Genomic DNA, 10,322 nt, shown 5'->3' on the forward strand with positions numbered 1-10,322 from the left:
TCAGAGGGTAACTGTTACTTATGTGTGGATTTCTTTTTACTACAATAAAAAAGAAAACTCTCTCTTCTCTGTTTTGTTTCCCTTTGTTTATCAAGCCCCTCCTTGTCCTTCTATGTAAGGTATCTACTCTTCCACACTACTACGCAGTGGAGGAGAAAGCTGATTTCAAATCAAGTCCTTTTCCCACTTTTTCGTGTTATGTGCTTTGTGCTAACCTACGGGGTCAGCTCACGCCTTTTCCCTTAACCTGGATAGCTGAGATTCTTGTTTTCCTGCAATTTTAGGGGCATCTACCTCCTGGAACTACGCCAGTGGTATAGCATAACAGTTAGGGCTCTGGTCTGACAACTCTGGATATTTTCCCCCATGAAAAATAGAATGAGGGACCAGCAGATGGTGTAATAGTTACGTCACTGGACTCCCACAGAGTCAACCGCAGTTCAAGTCCTGGACCCATGGTTTAAAACTCACTCCAGGCGAGTGTGTGTGCACGCCCTAATCCCGAGAGGAGAATGGAGGAGAGGTGACTGCAGTGTGGCCATCCCCCATGGGGGGGGGTGATTTCCACTTTCTGTCTCTCTCTTTCTCAGGCAAGCACTCATGCCCTATAGCAAAAATTTATTTAAAGAAAAAAAGAATGAAATGACAGTTAAGGTTTTTAGCTATGACTAAATAAGGAGACTGAAAAACACTGTCCCCTAAAACCACCATAAAAATGGACGATATAGGGGTCAGCAGGTGGCGTGGTGGTTGAGGTGCTGGACTCCCACATGACCAGCTGTAGTTCGAGTCCCAGACATGGTAGCTTGCTTTCATACTTTCTCTCTGTCTCTCTGGTGAATATGCATGCTCTATAGCAAATTTTATAAAACAATAATAATAATAAACAAAAATCAGTGCTCGCTTCGGCAGCCCATATACTAAAATTGGAACGATACAGAGAAGATTAGTATGGCCCCTATGCAAGGATGACACGCAAATTCGGGAAGCGTTCCTTATTTTTAAGCAAAATGAGAAATAGTGATTGACTGTTTAAAAAAAATAATTGGAATAATAATAATAATGATTAGAAAAAACACTGAAAAGATATTGAATGATGAAGTGGGGAGATTAATGTCTCTGTATTGACTGACATGCATGGCATTCCCTTTTGAAAAAGCAATGTAATACACTGTAAAGTTAGATGCAATCCAATGTACTATAAACAAGATTATGATGATAATAAAAATATAATAAAAAAGAAAATAACAGAAGAAAATAATAATAATAAACAAAAATCAAATAAATAATTCTTTTTTGAAAAAATAGACAAATAGCCATTTTTATGCTCTGGAAATCAATTAAGGGCATATGATAATTTGGGGAGCATTAATGGTTGAAAACTTATCAACTTCTGTAAGAACAGTGTATCTCTGGTCTTGCCTGGAGATGTTGCCACCCCAATTCTGATATCACAGAAGGTCTCTACAGTAGCTGGGCCACTGGCATTTTCATAGCTGTGGTTGAAGGGGCTCACTGGAGTGGGATCAGTCAGTACCTGTGCCGAGCAGTGCCATATGGTCTGGACAGCACAGGGACTGCTCCTCTACAAGTCTGAAGATGGGACTGGGGTGGGGATCAAGGAAGTGGCCGGCTGAGGCTACACCGTGAGCAGTGGAGACCAGAAAGCCCTTCTCCAGATGCACGGAGGAGACACGAAGGGTCCAGCAGAAAGTGAGCAGCAGGGCAGGCTTGAAAATGGCCACAGCTCGAATGTACTCTCCTGTGCCCACACTAAGTCACTGGCAGAGCCTGGAAGCTTTCGAGGCTGTCAGCACGATGTCCTGTCATTAGCTGACTGCAATGCTATCGCAGGCACAGGGGTGACTCCTAAAAAGTCAAGCTTAAAAATGAAAAAAAGAATAGGAATTAAAACAAAACACAATGAAAACAAAACACAATGAAACTGAGCAAGGAGCTCTGTGTCTACACTCTTTGGGGAAGACAGATCTAGCCCAGACAAGTACTAAATTAGCAAAAAAAAATAAGCCAAGCAGCAAGAACATTTGTGGAGAGAGCATTAGCACAACAAATTATCATTATAAAATGTCAAGTTTTGGACAAAAAATTATGAGACATACAAATAAACAAAAGTGTACTCTTTTTAGAGAGATTTTTGCTATAAGGCATGTGTGCTTGCCAGACAGACAAAGACAAAAAGCAAAAAATCATCCCCTAGGGGATTGGCCACACCGCAATCTTTTCTTCCTCATTCTCCTCTTGGGATCTTGGGCACACACACACGTACCCCGCTGGTTCTAGGACTCAAACCGCAGTGGACTACTTTGGAGTCCAGCGATGTAACCATTATGCCATCTGCTGGCCCCAAAAAGCATACTGTTACACAGGAAAAAAAGCCAATAGAAATAGTCTCTGAGTGTCCCCAGTATTACCTTGGTACCAAAGCCAGATGTCACAAAATAAAATTAAAGACAGTATCTTCCATAAACATAAATGCAAAAGTCCTTAACAAAGTATCACCAGATTGATTTAGAAACACACATGAAAAGGGGCCATGATCAGCTGAGATTAACTTTAGAAATGCAAGGATGGTTAAATATCTGATAGTTAATGTAATACACTGTTAATAGAATAAAAGACAAAATCACGGGACCAGCAGTTAGTGTAAAGGCTATGTCGCTGGATTCCCATGTAGACGACCACGGTTCGCGTCCCAGACCCAATGGCTTAGAACTCATGCCGGGTGCGTGTGCGTGCGTGCCCAAGATCCTGAGAGGAGAATGGAGAAGGGATTGTGGCGTGGCCATCCCCCCTGGGGGGTGATTTCTCACTATCTATCTCTCTGTCTCTCTCTGTCTGTCTGGCGAGCGCGCGTGCCCTATAGCAAAAACCACTCCAAAAAAAAAAAAAAAAGACAAAATCACATTATCAGCTCAACAGGAAAAAAAAACATGGCAAAGCCCAGCAATCCTTCATGATGATAATCAGAGTAGGAATCAAAGGGAGTTTTTTCAACCTAATGTCTAACCTAATTTCCTCAACCTACTAAGAAACTAAAAATAAACAAGAGAAAAAAAATTACAGCTAATTACTTGGTGGTGAAGTCTGAGTTATTTTTTTCCTAGTATCAAAAGCAAAGCAAGGATATTCACTCTGGCTATATCTGTTTAACCTTGTATAGGAGGTTCTAGACAGTGCAATGAGGAAACTACAGTAAAGCATACAGATTGGGAAGGAAGAAATGAAACCGTTCATTTGCAGATGACATGATCCTGTATAAATTAAGTCCCGAGGAATTAACAGATAAATCTCTAAAATTAATAAACAAGGTTAGCAAAGTCACATTTCCATAGAAATAATTTATAATAATCAGTTCTATCTATTAATAACAATCAAAAAATGAAATTAAGAGAATAATTTCATTCACAATAGCATCAATATAAATAAAATCCTTAGAATTAAACTTAACAAGTCCAGTGCCTTAACCACTGGCAAGTGGTGTAGTGGTTAAGGCATTGGAATCCCACATGGCCAACCGCCTGGACCTGAGAGGCTTGCTTTCTCACTCTTTCTGTCCCTCTCTGTCTCTTTCTCTGTTTTCCTCTGGCGAGCCCATGTAGACTATAACAAATTAATAATAATAAGTAAAATTAAATATTTTTTTAAAAATTAAACTTATCAGAAAAAGATGTGAACACTAAAAATGACAAAATATTTAAAAAGAAAAAGAAGACAGGCCAGCTCTATAGCTCAATGGTTGAGGGAGTGGGTTCCTACATGGTTGAGCACAGTTCGCGTCTCTGCCCTGGAGGCTTGGGGAACATGCCTGATGCACCTGCATATATGCGCAAGGTGAGGACCGGGTGGAGAGATGGAAGAAGAGGGACTGCAGTGTGACCATGCCCCACTGGTTGATGCTCTTTTCTCTCTCTCCCTCTCTCTGGTGAGTGCATACACCTTCTGGCAATAAACTTTTTCTAAAAAAATTAAAGAAGATTAATAAAATGGAAAAACATTCCAAGTGTATGTTTTAGAATATTGTCGGGACTGGTAAGTGGCATGATAATTAGGGCGCTGGACATCCACACGGTTGATCACGATTCTGGTTCAGACCTGGAAGATCGCTTTCTCACTTTCCCTTTCTCTCTGTCTCTGTCTCTCTCTAGTCAAATTGAAAAATAATAACAAATAAAATTAAATAAATAACTCTTTAACAAAAGAATATTGTCATGATGGCAGTTCTCCTTAAATTAATCAAATAAATTCAATGTAATCTTTATCACAAGTCCAGCAGGGACCAGCAGGTGGCGCAGTGGTTAAGGTGCTGGACTCCCACATGGCCAACTGCGGTTTGAGTCCTAGACCTGGTGGCTTGCTTTCTCACTTTCCTCCTCTCTCTCTCTGTGTTTCTCTCTAATGAGTGCATGTACCCTATAATAAGTAAAAATAATAATAATAATAAATAAAATAAAATAAATCATTCTTTTTTAAAAAGTTATTAAATGCACAACAGAGTTTTTGTAGAAATTGATCCTAAAATTTATATGGAAACAATGGAATTAGAAGGGTCACAATAATTTGGAAAAAGAACAACAAAGCAGGAAGACTTATGCCACCTAATTTTAAAATGTACTATGGGGCCATTGTAATCAAGACAGTATGATATTGGCACGCTATCGTGTAGGTGTACAGTCTGTATAGATGTGCCAGGATTGAGAGTCCAGAAATAAACCCTTATATTTATGTTAGCTGATTTTTGGCAAAAGTGCCAAGATCTCTTTTTATTTCATTTGAGCAGTTTTTAATAAAAGCTCTTTATGAGATTATTTTACTCCTGCATCTTCTCAATTGTTTCTTCTTTATACTTGTCCTTTTCCTGCCCTACTTGGCAGGACTTGGCTTTTCTTTATTTTTTTAAGTAATTATTTTATTATTACTATTACTATTTTTCTTTAATTTGACCAGAGAGAGAGAGAAAGGGAAAGTGAAAAAGTAAGCCATCAGGTCCAGGACTCAAATCATGGTCAGCCATGTGAGAGTCCAGCACTCCAACCACCATGCCTTCTGCAGGCCTCATAGACTTTGCTTTTTGTTCAAGGAGCTTTTTGTGGTCTTTGTCCAGTTTTAGTCTAGCAATATCTACCTTATGGGGGTGGCTGTCCGCATGGAGAGCTGTGGGCAGCCTTTTCCCGCTGCATCCGCTCTGTGTAACTGACATATTCTCCTGTCAGCTTGGACTACTGTGCCCATTTGCTGATTATAGTGTCCTCACACAGCCTGAATGTCGGCGTCCTTTCAGATGGGCTTAGATCCAACAGCATAGTTCTGCCTCAGCTCTTCGGAAAGGGGGAAAGACATCATCTTCCTGCGGGTGTGGGAAGGTGCATTGAAATCCCTTTTACGGTTCTTGCTTCCGTCAGAAGTCCCGAAAGGACTGAACTTCATTTTGGCCACTGCTGTTCAGGCGATGGCCGCAAAAGAGAAAGGGCTACACGTCGCTTCTGGTTCTCAGTGTCAAGATAATTTAACAAGAGAAAGATTTTTTGTTTTTAATATAAGATTCTGGAACAATTGGATGTCCATATGCAAAAACAAGTACAAAAACAAAACTCAGAATTTAAACCCTTACCTCATACCAGACAGCCAAATTAATGGATCATAGGCCTAAATCTAACTGCTACAACAAGAAGATAATGTAGGAGAAAGTTGTGACTTGAGTTAAACAGAAGAGTTCTTATATGTGACACCAAAAGCATGACCCATTCTGTAAAAATTAGAAGTCGTTTTTAAAACTTTGGTGCCTCAAAGACATCATTACCCACCATGGACTAGGAGAAAACATTTGGAAATCTCACATCTCATCAAGGGACTTATATTCAGAATATTTATTTTTAAAACTCAATTTAAAAATGACAATAATACAATTTAAAAATGGGCAAATTTTTTTCAAAAGGAAAAGAAAAACTATGCTAGCTCAAAGGAGCCGGGCACAAAGGACTACCTACGAATTATTCCTTTACATAAAAGGCCAAAGAAGACAAATCGATAGAGACAGAAAACAATCAGTGGTTAATGATTTCCCCAGACACATAGTAGAAGTAAGAATTAGCTGCAAATGGTTAAAAAGGAAGTAGAAAATTTCACAGATCCTTTGCTTATTTTTCCCAATAATGGGGCATTTTCTGACCTTTATTCTTGAGTCAGGTTAAACAGAGTTGGGCCTACTGAGTCAAGATATGACTTCAAATGATTACTTGGGATTTTAATTCCCACGAGCCTGAGAAGCAGATACCTACTGAGTAAGTCCTCCTTAATATGATATTCCCAGTGACAGACGTTCAGAGAGCCGAAAATCTAAGACCAGCCTTATCCCAGCCACCTCATGTCACGCTGTCATTTGTCAGTGTTATGCCACTTTCTCATGTAATAAGACTGTGTGATCCAGTCCTCCAAAGCCGCAAAGGTACTAGGGGGAACATTGTGCTCTAGGGGCTTGGTGAAGGTCAGGAGATTGAATTCTTTGACCACGTTAACTACAGATCAGGTAGCCTTGAACAATCCAATGCCAACATTCTGCTTTAATAACACTGATAGAGGGGCCAGCAGATGGCATAACAGTTACATCGCTGCACTCCCACATGGCTAACCACAGTTCAAGTCCCAGACCTGGTGGCTTGGAAAAATCACACCAGGTGCATGTGCATGCGTGCCCAAGATCCTGGGAGGAGAATAGAGGAGAAGGCATTGCAATGTGGCCATTTCCCCAGGGGAGTGATTTCTCACTTTCCCTCTCACTGTCTCTGTCTCTCTCTCTCTTTCCAATGAGTGCATGGCCCCAAAGGCAAAAGCCTCTTAAATAAATAAGTAAATAACATTGATTGAAAGGCATAATCATCCTTACCAGGTCTTAAGTCAGAATTCTTGGCAAAATATTGTGATTCCTGTCCCCACCATTTACTCTTTTTTTTTTTCTATTTAATTTTTTATGTTTAATTTTTCATTTACTTTTTTATTTCATTTTCTTTATACATTCAATCACACTATTTAGCTTACAAAGTGAATATTTCAACATGTGAACATTTCTCCCTAGTCCAGTTGATATAACTATAAAATATCTTCAACGGATAATACCACATTTCTTTGTCCCATTAATGCTTCACCTCTCTATTTTTTTTTCTAAATGTCCTTCCTCAGACCCTCCTCTTTCACACACACTATATCTGGTATTTATATCCATTTACTGTGTTTCTATATCCTTTAGTCAATCCGTTTACTTTTTATATAAAGAACTATTTTATTTAACTTTATTTATTTATTTTAATTTGACCAGAGAGAGACAGAGAGAGAGAGCAAGAAAACAAGTCACTAGGTCTAGGGCTTGAACCATGGTCAGCCATGTGGAGGTCCTGCTCCCTTAACCACCACATCGCCTTCTGGCCCTCCCCACCATTTACTTTATAGTTATATAGCCAATTCAGAGATCAATCAATCCTACCTGATTGTTAAATCAGCAAGAAAAGTGTATGCTCCTTGCCCAGACCAAATTTCACAAAGGAAGTTCACTCTGAGTCACAGCTTTCTGCAGCTCGGTCTACCCCAAGTTGCCCTCTTTCTTGTTCTTAAACTCTGAAGTCCTGTTCAAACATCATGTGGTTAGATCCCATCTCTTAGTGTAAAAGGTTCTTTCTAATGGCTGAGTTCTAGGTTCTGTTTTGCCCACCCAGTAAACTCCCTTCTTTGCTGCACCCAGGAGAAGGCTTATGATGACACACTTGAATAAGGACCTTCTGTCTTTCTTCCTGAGGATCGAGAGACAATCTCACTGCAAGTTGAAAACCTATCATCCTGACCTACAAATGTGGCTGCATGTGACAGTGATAATATAACCACCAGTTAACATCCAGGTGTGTTACACAAGTACTTCCACGTGCTCATTGACTTTATGAGTGTTATGAGTCCTTTTTTTTTTTTTTTTTTTTTTGGCAGTACCCTGCACCCATGAGTGACAAGACCACAGTGATAGCCTGCTACCCTTTCCAGGTCCACCACCACACCACCACCAACACCACAGCCACCACCCGTTGGGCTGCCCAGTGATCTTCTAGAGACACTCTTGTTGTGTGTCATACCTCTGTCTCGCCTACGAATCTCCAGTGAGTCCCTATCACTAGCAGAATAAAGATAAAACATCTGACTGATGTTCCTGAGGCCTCCACTGTTCTGTGACGAAACCAAACCAGAGTTAGTTTGGTGGAAGATGTAGGTCCTTGCATTACCCAGGACTCTCCAGAGACATGGAACTGATACGTCGTTTGTAAGCAGAAAGAGATTTAGTGTGAGGAATTAGCTTAGTGATTACAGAGGCCAAGAAGTCTCATAATCTGTCATCTGTAGGCCAGAGTCCCAGGATTGCTGGTCATATAATTCCAGACCAAATCCAAAGGCATGAGAACTAAAGGAGCTGATGGTATTAATTCCAGTCCAAATACAAAAGAAGACCAATGTCTCAGCTTAAGCAGGCAGTCAAGAAGCAAAAAAGGGGGGCCGACAGGTGGCACGGTGGTTAAGGTGCTGGATTCCCACATGGCTGACTATGGTTTGAGTTTTAGACCTGACGGCTTGCTTTCTCATTTTCTCTCTCTCTCAAAATAAAAAAATAATAATAATAACAAATAAAATTAAATAAATGAATAATTCTTTAAAATAATAACAATAATAAATTAAATTAAAAATTCTTTTTTTTTTAAATAAAAGGCAGCAAAAATTCCTCTTTTCTTCACCTTTCATTCTGAAGGCCCTCAGTGGATTATATGATGCTCATTCACATTCGGGGGTGGAGAAAAGTCTACTTAACTGAGTCCACTGATTCAAATGTGATCGTATCCAGAAACACCCTTACAGACACATGCAGAGATACTGTTCAGTCTGGGTACCACGTGGACTGATTAAGTTGACATGGAAGTAACTATCTTGGTCCAGCGCCTTAACTACCACACTATCTACTGGCCCCAGCTCCTCAATTTTCTAATCAGCTGTCAGCCATACCCTCACCTCAGTCAACTGGTAATATTGAAGCAGGCCACCTTAAGGTTTAGCAGGACTGCAGCCATTTTGAAATTAAGAAAAGCATCTAAGGAGAAGAATCTGACCAAGTGCTGAGTAATAGGGAGATCTGTTTGAGGAATGGTTAGACGGAAAACCAGGAATGGGTACTTGAAGGAATCCGAATAATTACTCAGAGGAAAGCAATTGACTGACTGTAGTCAGGAATGATTTGCAGGTGCTTGTGTCTTGTACCCATAAATAGGAGGACATGCTATACTTGACAAGAAACACCAGTTTTGTAGTGTTTGCTGACTATCTAAAACTGGTTACAGGAATAAACTCCCTTCTTCTCAACTTCTGCCTCTTATTTCATTGACCATGAAAAGAAGGAGCCAGACTTAGTCGGCTGGTAATGACGTGTATGGACCAGAATTTAGTCAATAACATAGACTGTCAGTGGCAAATATCATTAGCACTGCAGAGACATTTCAAAGAGACTCAATTTATCCTGGCATTCAGCTACTATTCAATTGGACTATGAGAGGGCCATATTCTCTTGCTCCCTAGGTAGAATTAATTGCTTTCACCGAACTCTGCTCCTCCCCTAACGGCACTCTGTATCCAATCAGGCCCATCTCTGCATTTGTTCCCAAACACTAATTAATTTCTCTGCATCATTCCTTCCACATCCTTCATAGCTCAGCATAGAGGTACCTTCCTCCTGGCAGCTCTTATTCCATTTCTGTACTTTCCTTCTCTAAACTCACACGTCACTCATTTGTTTTGACACTTGGAGTTCCCTGAATTCTTAAAGCCAGTGGTAGTGCTGGTGGGTGTTTCTCGGGGAATATCAAGTGGGAAGACTATGCAAGGTTGAGCACATCAATTCCCTGGAAGTCTGCTCTGGCCAAGGAGAGGTGAGTAAGGCAGCCTCAACCAGCTCCAGTCAACTTCGGGTGGCTCCTCCAATATTTAGTGACATCATGTGGGTATGTACAATTTTATCAACTATATTTATAAAATCCTAGAGCGCTTGAAGCTGGTCTGCTCATTTCTTTGGAATTCCTGTCCAGGTAAGCACAGTTCTACCCCTATAATAGGCACACAGATGGAGAGTCCTTATCTACATATAACTATCTGGCCTTATCTAAGATACACCATGAGTGGGTTTTGTTTTGTTCTTCATTCTATTTCCATTTCCAATCTAAAATGAGTAAAGGAAACCTTTCTTCTAGACGAACAAGAACAACTGCCAGGGCTTTATTTGAAGCCCTAAC

At 40.2% G+C, this 10,322-nt stretch overlaps 1 non-coding gene across 1 annotated transcript; it reads left to right on the forward strand.

Annotated features, from left to right (window-relative positions):
• Positions 1-896: 896 nt before the first annotated feature.
• Positions 897-1,003, forward strand: LOC114006666 (U6 spliceosomal RNA). Its single transcript, XR_003548371.1, has one exon. It is a non-coding gene; the product is annotated as a U6 spliceosomal RNA (small nuclear RNA).
• Positions 1,004-10,322: the final 9,319 nt, after the last annotated feature.

The sequence above is a fragment of the Tupaia chinensis genome, unplaced genomic scaffold, assembly GCF_000334495.1.
Source record: "Tupaia chinensis unplaced genomic scaffold, TupChi_1.0 Scaffold000012_1, whole genome shotgun sequence".
Taxonomy (NCBI): Eukaryota; Metazoa; Chordata; class Mammalia; order Scandentia; family Tupaiidae; genus Tupaia; species Tupaia belangeri.